General features: G+C 43.1%; 1 long non-coding RNA gene across 1 annotated transcript; it reads right to left on the bottom strand.

Annotated features, from left to right (window-relative positions):
- Nucleotides 1–5,738: 5,738 nt before the first annotated feature.
- On the bottom strand, nt 5,739–14,832 carry LOC121277046. Its single transcript, XR_005942791.1, has 3 exons — nt 14,814–14,832; nt 6,899–6,961; nt 5,739–5,806 (listed from the first exon to the last, which is right to left on the bottom strand). It is a non-coding gene; the product is annotated as an uncharacterized LOC121277046 (long non-coding RNA).
- Nucleotides 14,833–15,099: the final 267 nt, after the last annotated feature.

Genomic DNA, 15,099 nt, shown 5'->3' on the forward strand with positions numbered 1-15,099 from the left:
AGCTGAGGAAGTGAGAAATCCCCATTGTGGAGCCTCTGACCCCAATATTTTCTGTGCAAAAGACCATATTTATGCCAAGTGCAGGTTGTCACCCAGACAAGACTTCAAACTTCCAATGCAGGCCGGGGATCTGCACTTCTGTGCTATGATCTTCTAACAAACATTTTTTTTTTTGCTTTATTCTTGGATGTGGGTGCCATTTATTGCCCTGGAGGGTGGATTCTTAAAATTAAACAGACTGGGCAGAGGTGGCAAGTTCCCTTCCTTGAAGGGAACTTTTAATGAGTGAGCTATGTAAATGAATATTGAGTTGGGTTATTATGACAATTTGACCACAAAATTGGTCATTTTTTTTCTGATGATATCCCACAAATTAATTTGGGAAAGTCTGGTCTCCAATTTCACAGTTCACTAAACATCCAATTTCTTGGTTGCCACTTACTGACCAGTGGGAATGATGTGCCCAGGCAGAAATCCCAATTTATTGTGTTCACGTATAGGTTCAACTGGAAACGCAGATGACTGCACTAACTCTTTGTGTGTGCTCCACTAAATGTTTCACAATCACAAGGCCAGCAGTACAAGGTAGTGGATAATAAAGTGCAATGTGATTGTCAAGCAACAAAAGGATGGATGTTTTATTATGTTGCCATAACTACAGTACTATGAAAAAAAAACTTAGAAGTGGAATATCCTATTTGGGCTCCAGAAGCTGTCCTTGAATATCCACAACAAAGATTTTCCTTGGGTGCATCCAGCCCAAATGATAGAGTGAGAGACATATAATGATTAACCATTATTAACAATGTTCAAACAATATTTAGTCCCTATTTTCTATAATGAACCAGAGATATTTGACAGAAAAATATTTAATGAAAAGGAAAATCTTTTAAAACAGTAAATTTACTCTTTTGAGGTTGACTATTATCTTCATTTGTCATTAAACTTCTCTATGTTAAAAACAGTTGGAATTCAGTGTAAAAGCAAAATACTGTGGATGCTGGAAAGCTGAAATAAAAGCAAAAAATACTGGAAAAGCTCAACAGGTCATGCAGCATCTGTGGCCCTTGACTTGAAATGCCAACTCTGGAATTTAGTTTGTTTAACAGCACATGTTCTTGCACACACATTTTAAACTCCCCCAATTGCTCATTAAAGTTGTTGAACCAACATATTTGCAAAAAATGAAGAACTGTGTGGCTATATGTAAGCATAAAATAGTTTTTCTGTTTGCTCTTGGTATGAGGATAATGCAGTTAAGAAGCAAGTAACTTTTCACTAAAACCAGCAGAGAAAAAATACTGTGTTGTATTACCTGTATCCATGCAGTAGTTTAATGAAATCCTTGCTTTTCACAATATAATGGAAGTTTTAATGGAGATATACAGTCCACTTTTTGGCATTTCTTTCAAATGGAAAATTGAGGCAATAGATCACAGGCAGGACAGTAACAAGGTGGAAAAGAATAAAAAGGAAGACAAAGTCAAGGTTTAGTAATTAGGTGAAGCCAAGCTTGAATTTTGAAAGCCTAAAATCGTAGGTTGAGGAAAAGCAGCCAAACAACAGTTGAAAATGGAGGATGGGAGTTGGGCCTCATCTACTTCATTGACACCTAAGGATCACCTGATATGATTTCAGATGGATTTGTTAATTGGCAAGTAATCTCCCCATCTTCTCTGATAAACTGCTTGAATATGCAAATCATTGTCCATGCCAGTTGCAGGACTCTGGTTAGGAATACAGAAATAGAAGTCCCTTACACTTATCAGCCATCTCAGAACCTATCGAACAACCAGAGTGGAAGCAAGTGATCCTCAACCCTAAGGGATCAGTAAGAAGAAGGGGAAGTCCCTGGAATCTGTTCCACCATTCAATTAGATCATGGCTGATCTGTACATCAACTCCATATGTCTGCCCTATCTCCACATCCCTTCATACCTTTACATAACAAAAATCAATTCATCTCAATCTTGAAAGCTCCAGTGGTCCCAGAATCCACAGCTGTTGGAGTGGAGGGGTGCAGTTGGGGGGAGAATTTATAGATTTCTACTATGCCTTGTGTGCAAAAGTGCTTCTTGATTTGACTCCTGAATATCTTGGCTCTTATTTCGCTCTTGATTCCCTTACCAAAGAATAGTTTCTTAGTGTCAAGCCCATTGAATCTTTTTAACATTATAAACAACTTGATCAGGTCACCCTCATTCTTCCAACCACAAGGAATATAAGCCATGTTTATACAACTAATAATACTGTTTGTAATTTCCATGTACAAATAGGGTAGAGCATGCACCTTGATTAGATTAGGGAGAAGGAAACTAGAAAGAGATGTGGATTTCAATGACCCCATGTATCACCACTGCTATTTAATAAATATAATGTGTCAGCACATCAACTATGCTACTTATTACAAGGTGAAACTCCATAACATAAATTGTGCTATAAGAGTTTTCAATTCATTAAATGCTTCCGCTTTAATGACATTCTTAAGTGTCCCTTCTTAGCCTCCTTTGAGGCTATTTTTCAGAAAGGCAATTTTCTTAAACTGTTTTCATGAATTAATTCCATTTTAGGCTGCGATTTATAGTGTGGCCTTTAGTGTTTGTATTCCAAGAATCCAAACAAGCTAAGCAGACTGGTTTGACAGAGAAGTGCAATTGCAAGTAATTATCTATATTTTTGTAATAAAACTTTATTATAATGTAGTGCACAAAAATTTAATATAAGACTGTTACTAATCTCCATTTGATCATAAGTCAAATCTAACACACTGAATCCACTTCAGGTATTCTGGTGAAATGAGTTGAGACTTAACTGTGACAATTTAAGAAGGATGATATCTGCAGAGATAAATATAATAGATGGCCAGCTCTTTAAACCTGCTGCATGGTTTTTCAATCATCTCATTTGACTTATTCACATTTACAGACTTCTCCGTGGAACTCTGCACTTCATCAAGCAAAGAGAATTGAAAAGTAAGCATGGCATTAACAAAGGGTTGCAATAATTTCTTTCCATTGGCCTGTATATTCAGAATGCTGTTTTTCCCCTGGGGTTCTCATCTTCTGTTAAGGCACTGTTCGATGTTTTTAACTTTTATTATGGAGAAACTCCCAATACAACAGATTTACCCAGATCTTGAAATGACACCAACTGAGGATTAGTGTGTGAATACTTAAGAAATTTACATTCAATTCCTTGGTTTACTATGTTGACAGAGTCATTAAGTGATTTCAAATAAATGGTTTTAAGGTAGAAAACAAAAGATTATTGAGTGTTTTAAGACATGCATCCTCATTCCACAAGTGCTCTGCCTGAGGGACGGTCCTTGTCTCATTGTTTGCTGATGCTTCAACCTGAGATGTTTCTCTTGGCATTTTTATTTGTCAATGGTGGTTTGCCACTACCTTCCATTCTCAGAGGCAGGATGAGGAGGCAGGTCCTAGATCTATCTAAGTCAGAGCAGGAATCCAATCCTTGCTGTTTGTGCGATGCTGAACCATATGCAAACCATCCAACTGAGAAAACTGGCCCCCCGAGCTATTTTTTACATGATGTAGTTTCAGTGCCACAAAAATCCTGTGACTGCATTTAGCAGAGAACTCAACAACTCTCTCCCCTTGTCCAGTCCCTTCCCACCTACATCTGCGATTCCTCTGACACCCTACATCATATCAATAATTTCCAGTTCCCTGGCCCCAACCGCCTCCTCTTCACCATGAACTTCCAATCCCTCTACACCTCCATCCCCCATCAGGATGGTCTGAGGGCTCTCCGCTTCTTCCTCGAACAGAGGCCCGAACAATCCTCATCCACCACTACTCTCCTCCGTCAGGCTGAATTTGTTCTCTCACTGAACAGTTTCTCCTTAAACTCCTCTCACTTCCTCCAAATAAAAGGTGTGGCTATGAGTAACCACATGGGCCCCAATTATGCCTGTCTTTTTATGGGGTATGTGGAACATTCCTTGTTCCAGTCCTACTCCAGCCCCCTCCCACAACACTTTCTCTGGTACATCAATGAATGCTTCAGTGCTGCTTCATGCTCTCTTCTGGACCTGGAAAAATTTATTAATTTTGCTACCAATTTCCACCCCTCCATCATTTTCACATGGTTCATTTCTGACACTTCCCTTCCCTTCCTTGACCTCTCTGTCTCAATTTCTGGTGATAGACTGTCCACCAATATTCATTACAAACTTACCGAATCCCACAGCTACCTCGACCACAGCTCCTCAAACCCCGCTTCCTGTAAGGACTCCCTCCCATTCTCTCAGTTCCTTTGCCTCCCTCACATCAGTTCTGATGATGCCACTTTCAAAAACAGTGCCCCTGACATGAATTCCTTCTTCCTTAACCAAGGTTATCCACCCACGGTGGTTGACAGGGCCCTCAACCGTGTCCGGCCCATCTCCCGCGCATCCGCCCTCACACCTTCCTCTCCCTCTCAGAACCATTATAGGGTCCCCCTTGTCCTCACTTATCACCCCACCAGCCTCTGCATTCAAAGGATCATCCTCCGCCATTTCAGCCAACTCCAGCATGATGCCACCATCAAACGCAGCTTCCCTTCATCCCCCGGCTGCATTCCACAGGGATCGTTCCCTCTGGGACACACTGGTCCACTCCTCCATCAACCCCTACACCTCAATCCCCTCTCCCGGCATCTTCCCATGCAATCGCAGAAGGTTTAACACTTGCCCCTTTACTTCCCCCTCCTCACTGTCCAAGGGTCCAAACACTCCTTTCAAGTGAAGCAGCATTTCACTTGCACTTCCCTCAATTTAGTCTACTGCATTCGCTGCTCCCAATGCGGTTTCCTCTACATTGGAGAGACCAAACGCAGACTGGGTGACCGCTTTGCAGAACACCTTCGGTCTGTCTGCAAGCATGAGCCAGACCTCCCTGTCACTTGCCATTTCAACACTCCACCCTGGTCTCATGCCCAAATGTCTGTCCTTGGCCTGCTGCAATGTTCCAGTGAAGCTTAACGCAAACTGGAGGAACAGCACCTCATTTTCCGACTAGGCACTTTACAGCCTTCCGGATTGAATATTGAGTTCAACAACTTTAGATCATGAACTCTCTCCTCCATCCCCACCCCCTTTCCAATCCGCCTTTTTACCAATAATTTATATATATTTTTCTTTTCCCACCTTTTTTCAATAATTTTAAATGTATTTCCATCCATTGTTTTATCTCTACCTTTTAGCCTATTTCGATCCCTTCCCCCCACCCCACCCCCACTAGGGCTATCTGTTCCTTGCTCATCCTGCTTTCTACCCTTAATGTGACCTATTAGCACATTTCTTAGCTAATATCACCACCATCAACACCTCTTTGTCCTTTTGTCTATGACATCTTTTGGCAATCTCCACCTACCTGTCCCACCTCCGCTTAAACCAGTTTATATTTCACCTCTCTTCTATTTTCCCTTAGTTCCGTTGAAGAGTCTTTCAGACTTGAAAATTTAACTATGTTCCTCTCCGCAGATGCTGTCTGACCTGCTGAGTTTTTCCAGTTATTTTTATTTTTGTTTTTGTTTTGGATTTCCAGCATCCGCAGTTTTTTTGCTTTTATCAACAACTTTCTATACCAGCTGCTACAACCTACATACAATAATGGATGTTATGTAACCTCCCATAAGAAGAGCATACACTGTGCTTTTCAACAGCTCTGTTAGTTAAGTCACTACCTGATGTTTTATTGAGCTGTAGAGACCACAAAGACCCCAGCTTCAATCCCCAGTCTGTGCTGATAGTTGATTAATATTATCTGCGGTGGTGGTGGTGGGAGCATTACAGCAACTCCTGGAAGCAGAAAAATAAACCAGTGATTCTGTTCCTGAGCACAACTGGAAAATGCGCTGCAGGAACACTAGGAGAGAATAGGAATAAATAACCTGCCTACACATCATATTTGAAGAATGTCCTTGTACGTGATATGGATGTCTGTGAGATTGTATCCCAAATGTTGGGGGGCAGGGGCAGGGTGGTTGGTGGCGAAGATTGATGAGGAACCAAAAATCAATTGCTTTGCCATACTGATTGAAAAGCCTGCCTTCTTCAATCTGGTACCTCAGACCTCAATGGCAGAAGCACAGACTACCCTTACAGTTTCCTCTTCCTCTTTAAACATTGACTTTAGCTCAAAACAGATACAGAGTCAGCAGTACACCTGTTCCAACTGGCTGTTCACGCTGGCATGAAGCCCAAAGCAAATTGAGTTTGGGCCACCTTACCATGTGGCCAGGAAACTGTATGGCTTTAAATGGGCATCTTATGGCAACTCAACAGCTCCATGCAGTACAACATCAGGTGGTCCAGATGCCAACCCATTCACCAAGGAGGTATGTTCTTGGGGCAAGGGGTGTGATGGGGGAGGGGTAGCGTGGAGGTGGCAGTGGAGGGGGAGTGGTGCACCCTGGGGCACAGCAGCCTAAATTCATGCTGAGGCTGGTAGGAGGGAGATTTGCAGGATATTGACCAAGTGGTGCAGAAGGAACATGGTAAATGTCCAAATCAGTGTGTTGTATGAGTTAAAGGGGAACTTGGAAGTAATGGCGTTCCCATGATTTTGCCACTCTTGCCCTTCTTGGAGGCAGATGTTGTGGGGCTAGTAGGTGCTGCCAATTTAAGTATATTGGTTTAGTTTGCAGACTGTGAATGAATTCAATGCCATGGGCACTGATCAAGTGAACTGCTTTATCACTACGACAAAGAGGAATTTCTCCCCTATATATTTAGCATTTTCAAATCTAAAGTTATGTGTCTTTATGATCAGATATGTTTCTTTTATCTGTTCTTTAACTTCTTTTTTGTTTTGCCTTGTAGCAGACAGGTGATATGTGATCTAAGAACACACCTTTGTTTTTTTCACAAGCTGAAGAGAAAACACCAAACCTTTGATTTCTTGTTCAAAGGAAATCTTCACTAATCACCAACCTCTTTCCTGCTGAGAGTTCACTGGAGTCCATGTGTGGTGTTTTATTTCAGCCCACCATTGTAGAGATAGTGGGATACAAAGGGAAAAGAAAAGATGTAATTATTCTCTCTCACAGACCACATTATGACTCTGACAACGACACTTTATTACCAGTAGTCTGAAGGCACTGAGGGCTTATACAGAGGTATAATTTACCTCAAACATAGAAACAACCAATGATTAAACAGAGCTCTTTGAAGAAGTGAGTGCATTGTTTGCTTTATTCCTCTGACATTCAAGGTACTTCTGAAGATTCACCTGTTTGAGCAGAAGCACAGCCTGCTGATCCCAGTTTCTAATTTCAAAATTTCTACCTTTCCTTCAGGCTGTTCCTGTTCTTCGTACATCAACATCTCAAAATCTCAATAAAGAAAGACGGACAAAATCAAAGTCTAGATTTTAACTCCTAGCAGACATTGTGCAGATGGGATGGCAAAACTGTCAGGCATCTCATCCTTCCTGCCAACCCTCTGGAAACACAGCATGAGGCCCAGGAGATTTTAACTCTGAGGGTTCATCTGCCCACTAGACTTGGTGAGAAGACCTAGCTAATCTGGAGTGAGGGAAGACAGGGTGCAGGAGCTATCTCCAGCAGTCTAGGTGAGAGCACAGGAGAAGGGAGGGATTTGCAGTTATGAGGAGTGCAAGGTAATTTTCGGGCAGGAGGTAGGCTCAAGATTTCCTGAAGGGGCCCAGAAGAGCACTCTTAACAAACTGAGCTGCAAAAGAACCACTTTTATTAGATTCTTCTGGTCCTGGGTCCACTTGCTATCTGTTTGGCCTAGCAGGCAAGCCATAACAGCTTTGAATAAAAGTGACAGTCGGGCCACAATGACATCATGGGTGCTCAGCCTCACAACTAACATTAGACACTGAGAACTCCAAGTGGCTATATTGACTCTGGAAGGGGTACAGAGCAGATTCACCAAAATGGTATTGGTGTTTAAAGGGGTAAATTATGAGGGCATGTTTTATAGATCTGGCTTGTACCCCTCTGAGTATGTCTTGTGTTGCTGCACATGGCCTAGGTCTGGCCCATACTCCAATCTTGTGTCGTGGTGATCATCTGAGCCATCTTCAGCTTTGTCTGGAGATTGAAAATGGACCGTGTCTGCAGGGACACAATCTACAAGTCTCTGGACAAAGGGGGAGAAAACATACCCAATGCCGCCCTCACCCTGATGACCATCTTTGTGTTGCATTGAGCTGTGCATAGACCCTCAGTACACAAACACCAGGAGTCACTATCTTCTGAGGTTCTACCTATCTCTGGTATTGCAATGGATGGATCTGGCCATGCTGTCACCAAATGCTCCGTTCAGTTCGACCATGCCACACCACCTATTGCTCATGGAGAGGTTTATGCAAAAATACACCTTTGACCACAAGTCCATCAGGCTGTGGTCTGTACATAATGTCCTCAAAGCCCTGCGGAAAAAAGAGATGGTGGATTCTTTTGGATGGTTGCACGCCCAAGTTTCACCCTCGACACATTTCCCTCGAGGTGGTTACGGTGGGGAAGAGACTGTTTTCCACCTCTTTCTAGAATGTGCCTTTGAAAAGCAGGTCTGGAAAAATATGTCGTGATTTTTGGCACAGTTCATCCCAAGAAGTCCATGACGCAGGACTCTGTTCAATGGGCATTTGGTGAAAGATGCTCTTTGAACTGCCCGAAACATGTTGAAAGAGTTGTCCACGACCGAATGCTGCAGACTGGTGTATTCCAAGGACCAAAACTAGATGCTGAGGGATGCACTAAAGCTTGGGGCAGCCACCACAAAGGCTCAATGAGGAAAGGACATTGTCTAAGATGGACCTGCTATAGCACACTGACGAGGCTCAAAACTTTATGATACCCCTTGGGTGATATCATTGTCATGGAGAGTATATTGCAAATATCATGTGTAATTGAAATTGTATTGAGACACCTCAGAGTGCCACACGCTTATGGAAAGAACATGAACAGTATTGCACTGAAGGTAATGTCCAAGTTGAACTGTCATAATGTGACATTTTACAGATTTTTATGAATAAAGTATACTTTTGGAAAGAAAATACTTTGAGCATAGAAGATTGAGGGATGATCTAATTGAGTTGCTTAAAATAAGAAAAGGTTTCAATAGGTTAGTTAGGTCTGGTTGGAGAATCCAACGTTAGGTTAATTTTCCTTTGAATTTCTTCAGATACGCAAGCAGTCTGTGCCCATGTACTGTAAGATCCAGACAACATTACAGTTTGGGATAATAAGTGGCAAGTAACATTTGCGCCACACAAGTGCCAGGCAATGACCATCTCCAACAGAGAGCACCTAACTGTCTCTCCTTGACATTCAATGACATTACCATTGCTGAATCCCCTACTATCAACAGCCTGGGAGTTACCATTGAACAAAACCTTAACTAGACCAGACATAGAAATACTGCTTCTACAAGAGCAGGTCAGATGTTGGGAATTTTGCGGTGGGTTACTTTCGTCCCAAATCCCCAAAACCTGTCTACCATCTAGAAAGCACAAGTCAGGAGTGGAATACTCTCCACTTGCCTTGTTGAGCGCAGCTCTAACAACACTCAAGAAGCTTGACAACATCCAGGACAAAGCAGCCCACTTGATTGGTACCCCATCCACTACCTTCAACATTCACTCCCTTCGTCACCGATGCACAGTAGCAGCAGTGTGTACCATCTACAAGATGCACTGCAGCAACTCACCAAGGCTCCTTTGACAGCACCTTTCAAACCCGTGACTTCCACCGTCTAGAAGAATAAGGGCAGTGGATGCATGGGAACACCGCCATCTGCAAGTTCCCCTCCAGGCCACACACCATCCTGACTTGGAACCATATCACTGTTCCTTCACTGTCACTGGGTCAAAATCCTGGAAGAACTCCCTTCCTAATAGCACTGTGGGTGTTCCTACGACACATGGGGCTGTAACTTCCGATGCTAGCCTGCAGTCCATAGTTCGAAGAAATTAGAAGAAATAATTGCACACTTAACTAGTCTTGGAAATTATGTTGCCACTTCTGTTCGCCAGAGTTGCTTGGGGCCTGCATCAAAAGAATCCTCGCAGCACTTGCTGCCATAAAGCACATAAACTTAAAGGGCCAGGGAAATTGACAGGCTGGGGGAAAGTAATAGTCCAAGGTAAGTATATAGAATTTGGGGCTTGGGGGAGTTCAGGGGGAAGGTGGGGGAGGTGGGGGTTTTTGGGGGAAGGGGGATTGTGGGTGTCATGAGGAGAGGGGCTGGGGGTGTCTGGAGGTGGCGGCGGGGCGGGGGGGAGGGGGGGCGGTGTTGGGAGTGTCCAGAGGTCAGTGGGTTGGGGAGTGTCCTGAGTCCAGGCTGTAGGGGGTGTCCAGAGGTTGAAGGGGTGCGGGGGTGTCTGGAGGCCGGGGTGGGGGCTGGACTTGGGGGTCAAGTCAGGGGGATGTGTCGGCGGGGGGGAGGTCAGTGTGGGGGTGGGGGGCATTGGGTGATGGGGAAGTGGGTGTGGGGGTGGGGGATTCGGTGGGGGAGAGGGTGGGTGGATCCAGAGGTCGGGAGGATCCAGATTTCGGAGGGAAGTCCGGGGGTCGGCAGGTCGAGGGGGTCCGGGTGTCAGGAGGGACATAAGGGTTGATGTGTGGGGTTATTGGGGGGTGGTTAGGAAGTGGTCCAGAGGTCAAGAGGAGGGTAGGGTGAGTGAGGGGGGTGTCTGGAGTTTGGGGAGGGCTCCGGAGGTCCAGAGATCAGGGGTTCCGGAGATCAGGAGGTCCGGAGATCAGGGGGGGTCCAGATGTCAGGGTGGGCTCTGGAGGTCATTGGGGATGTGGAGGTTGGGGTGCGTTCCAGGGGTTCCAGAGGTTCCAGAGGTCAGGGTGGGATCCAGAGGTCATTGGGGACGTGGAGGTCGGGAGGGTGTAGCGCTGCTCGGAGGTCGCCAGGGGTTCCGGAGGTCATGGGGGTGGGTCCAAGGTTGGGTGGACAGGGTCTGATGTCAGGAGCATTGATCTGATGCATGGGCGTGTTTAAGTTGGCATGGGGGTGAGGTGGGGTTGTCGGAGTTCACAGGGATGGGGGGATGCCTGTGGGGTCAGTCTGGTACTTTACAATCATTTCCCAGAAGTTAGAAGTGGTTTTAATTCTTCTATTTTTTTTCTGGATAACTATTGGTATAACCCCGGCAGAAACATCCAACATTTGCAATTTAAATCATATTTTCAGGTGGTTCCCAGTACAGCATAATTGTCCAGAGGAAGATATAACTTCTGGGCAATTGCCATGGAAACCCTTGCCTGGGAACTTGCCAGAGGGATTCCCCCCCCCCAAATCCAACGCTGGGGAGCACGAAAGTTACTGGCCATGGACTGCAGCGGTTCATGACAACAGCTCACCACGAACTTCTCAAGGGCAATTAGGGATGGACATTAAATGCTGACCTACCTAGCAGCACTCACATTCTGTGAAAGAATAAACAAAAGGAGGAAGTACAGTGGTGAGAGTTTTGCAATATCAATTGAATATGTTAAAACATCTACCACAGAGGGTTATAGCTGAGATCATTAATTTCAATCTAAAAGAATTCTAAACAATTTTAAAGCCAGAAAACATGTAAGTCTCTTTAGCAGGTTGAAATCGTCTAATGCAATATTAGTATCTCCAATATGTTTGAATAAAATTGATTTGTTTTCTGCTGCAACTAAGACATCAACAATGTATCTTAATAAAAGAGAGTATATATATATGTTAGCCATACTACTGGACCCTATAGACGGTATGATCAATTCAAAACAGAATGATGCAAAGTCTGAGATTGCTTTAATTTGGTTTAGTTTATGCACTGAGTCATATTGAAGCACCCAACTAGGTGCAGATGGTGAGTTTTCCATTTCATGTAGAAAACAACAGATTTACATTAGAACTTTGTACAAGCCTGATGTTAATCTCCAGTTTTACAGTTCAAACTAACATCGAGATTAAGCAGTGAGAGTTGGTGCTTTAATGTCCTAATAGACTAAATAATTCTGTACTATATGTTCTATAAAGCACACACGAGCAAATTTGTAATACAAACATACATTGAGGAGTTTCTACTGCTTTTTTAGGCTGAGGACTAATGCAGTCTGTTGATAATGATATAGATGAACTATTTCTCAGATACAGACTATGTACACCAGGAATAAGCAATAAAGGAGGAAGATGCGAAATTGGTTTAGGGCATAATGCAAAACGGACAGTAATGAAATGGCAGATGGTTTTACAACTCAAATGGTTGTCTTGTCCATTGAAGCTACCCTCCCACCACAAACCAATTTCATTCCCACAGCCTCTTACATAGGATGCCATAGGTGTTTAAGTTGATGGCTAGGAAATACAGGAGCCCCTCAGTGGTTAAATTCACGTCACTTTAAGTGGGCTAATGGTAATAGCAGCTGGTCTTATACTTCTGGGAAACCCACAAATGTGTTGTCATGGGAATTTGCATTTGCTGGTAGTAAATGATAATATGAAAGGGTTGTTTGCTGGATGTGGAGAAAGAGGTCAGTTGACCTTTCTTTCAGGTGACTCCTCATAGGTCCTAAGGGAGATGTCTGCAGTGGTCTTGTTATTGCTATTGCTGCCACCCACAATGTTTTCTTTAGAACATTTCCTGAGAAACTGATCTCACCTTGACATGGATCAGATCATCTTTGATTGCTGAGGCAGAGATTACCCGGGGACCCTGTTCTCCAGCTTTGTGCTGGACGATTGAAGATACTAATGGGTATTGAATTGTTTTACTGTTTCCTGTAGGGGAAACAAATTTAGAAGCCAAATCAAACCAAGAGAAACGAAATAAGGTTTTGTATTATCTAGATAATAGCTGAATTTAAAAAGAAATGATTTATGTGCAATCTTCCTATTCTTCTAAACACTCCAAAAAAAATTGCTACAGTACTGAATGTTTTTTTGCATTTTTTGCTATTGAAGTTATTTTACACCACCTTCTGCTCTGTGCTGGACCTCTGCTGCCTCTTCCTGCTGCCACAATGCCATCTTTATAACAGGCAACATTTAACACAGTGTTTAAATGAAGACAAGCATAAGTAAACTTGTATGTTAATATTTTTATTACTTTAATTAAAGCACTTAACCAACAAAATGATTGCTAACGACTGACCTGTTTGCCTGGTCCAAAAGATATAATTAGGGTCTGATTAAAAAATGCTCCATTAATGTTAATGAAGCAAATCATTACACACTGTTACAACAACAGCGTATATGTATATAGCACCTTTAACATAATGCAATTTCCCAGGACATTTCATAGGAGTATTAGAGACAAAATATAACAACAAGCCATATAAGAAGATATTAAGTAAAATGATCAAAAGTTTGGTCGAAGAGGAGTATCTCAAGGAGTGCCGTAAAGGAGTAAAGCAAGGTAAAGAGGCTGAGAGGTGTATAGACGATATTCCTGAGTTTGAGGCCTAGGCCACCAGTGGCGGAGTGATTAAAATTAAGGTGCACATGAACAGATATTTTGGATACTGGAGGAGATTACAGAGATAAGGAAGGGTGAGACCATGGAGGGATTTGAAAACAAGGATGAGAATTTAAAATCAAGATGTTGTTTGTCCGGAAGCTAATATCAGTCAGCGAGCACAGGGTTGATAGAGGGACAGGACTTGGTGCAAGTTAAGACACGAGCAGTGGAGCTTTGAATAACTTCAACTTTGGGGACGGTAGAATTTGTGAGATCAGCTTGGAGTATGTTAGAATAATCAAGTTTAGAGGTAACGAAGGCATGAATGAGGGTAGCAGTTGAGCTGAAACAGCTAGGGTGAACTCGGGCAAAGTTTCAGAGGTGAAAATAGGTGGCCTTAGTGATGGCATGAATATGAGGTCAACAGTTTATCTCAGGGTCAAATGTGACACCAAGGTTGTGAACAGACTGGCTTAATCTTAGACTGTTGCTAGGGAGAGGGATAGAGTCAGTAGATTGGGAGCAGAGTTTGGAGCGGTCTTAGCATTCAGTTGGAAATTTATCCCTGTTTAGTGTTGTCAACAGTTGAAATTTTGTAAATGTTTCATTGGTCTTGACTTTAAGTCTGAGTGGGATCTGTACATGGTGGGACATGGGTGAGCAACAAACATGCCTGCCAAGAACTGGGGAGGTTTTGACCCTTGGGTATCTTGCTCGAACACAGCTGAAATTATTGCTGGCCTGTCAGAAAACTGACAAGAACAGTAGTCAGGTAAGTGGCAAAGAGGGGTGCATGACATGCAGAAATGGGGTTGGACCAGCTGGACAAGGAAGGCCTGAGATTTCCATGTTTGGCCTGATTGAGAACTTCTTGGTCTGGCTTAAAGCTCAAATTGAAAATTGTAAAATAGCCTCCAGATGGCCACCCAGTGATCACCTGACTTCTCTTGTGGATTGAAACCATCCCCAGTCTCAAGAGGGTACAAAAGGAGCCTTCCAGGCTGATGGTGACTCAATGCCTTTTCCTGAAACTAATTCAAAAGGATAATTTCAAATTGAATGGGTCAGTCCAATAGAAAGGCACTGTCTCAAACTCTCAGGGTGTCAAAGCCACAACACAGGAGGAATTCACATCTTGCATATTTCAGCAGCTCTTGCCTATACAGGTAGGTGGACTGCTTGTCCATTTACAGACCTGCCTGAAACCTGTATTAGGTGAACTTTAGACATCAATGGGCAACTGAGATGTCCCACCTTCCCCAAAACTTTCAATAGTCTCCCAACTGTTTTTCAACAATTGAAAATCTAGTATGTCTAGAAAACATGGGTCAAAATATAACCTAACACTTTGCATGAAAAGTATTGTCATCAACAATAGGTTTGTCCTACCTAAACAGTAATACCATCATCTTCCAGTCTGGAAAGAAAATTTTATGTTAGCTGAACAAAAATATTCACCTCCGAATAATCTCCACTAGATCTCTGGCACGTATAAATACTTCCAAATATTGAGCTTTTATCTTGGCTTCCTTTGATTACAATGCTTTGAAAAAATGTTTGAAGACAAATGTGGCCCCATGTTCTCCACAATAAAAAAGTGCCAAGATTGGCGTGACCTGAGTTATCCACAGGACTTTCCTTAAAGGGGCTAGGCCACTGTGTAAGAAAGTGCTGC

Source organism: Carcharodon carcharias, chromosome 4 (assembly GCF_017639515.1).
Source record: "Carcharodon carcharias isolate sCarCar2 chromosome 4, sCarCar2.pri, whole genome shotgun sequence".
Lineage (NCBI taxonomy): Eukaryota > Metazoa > Chordata > Chondrichthyes > Lamniformes > Lamnidae > Carcharodon > Carcharodon carcharias.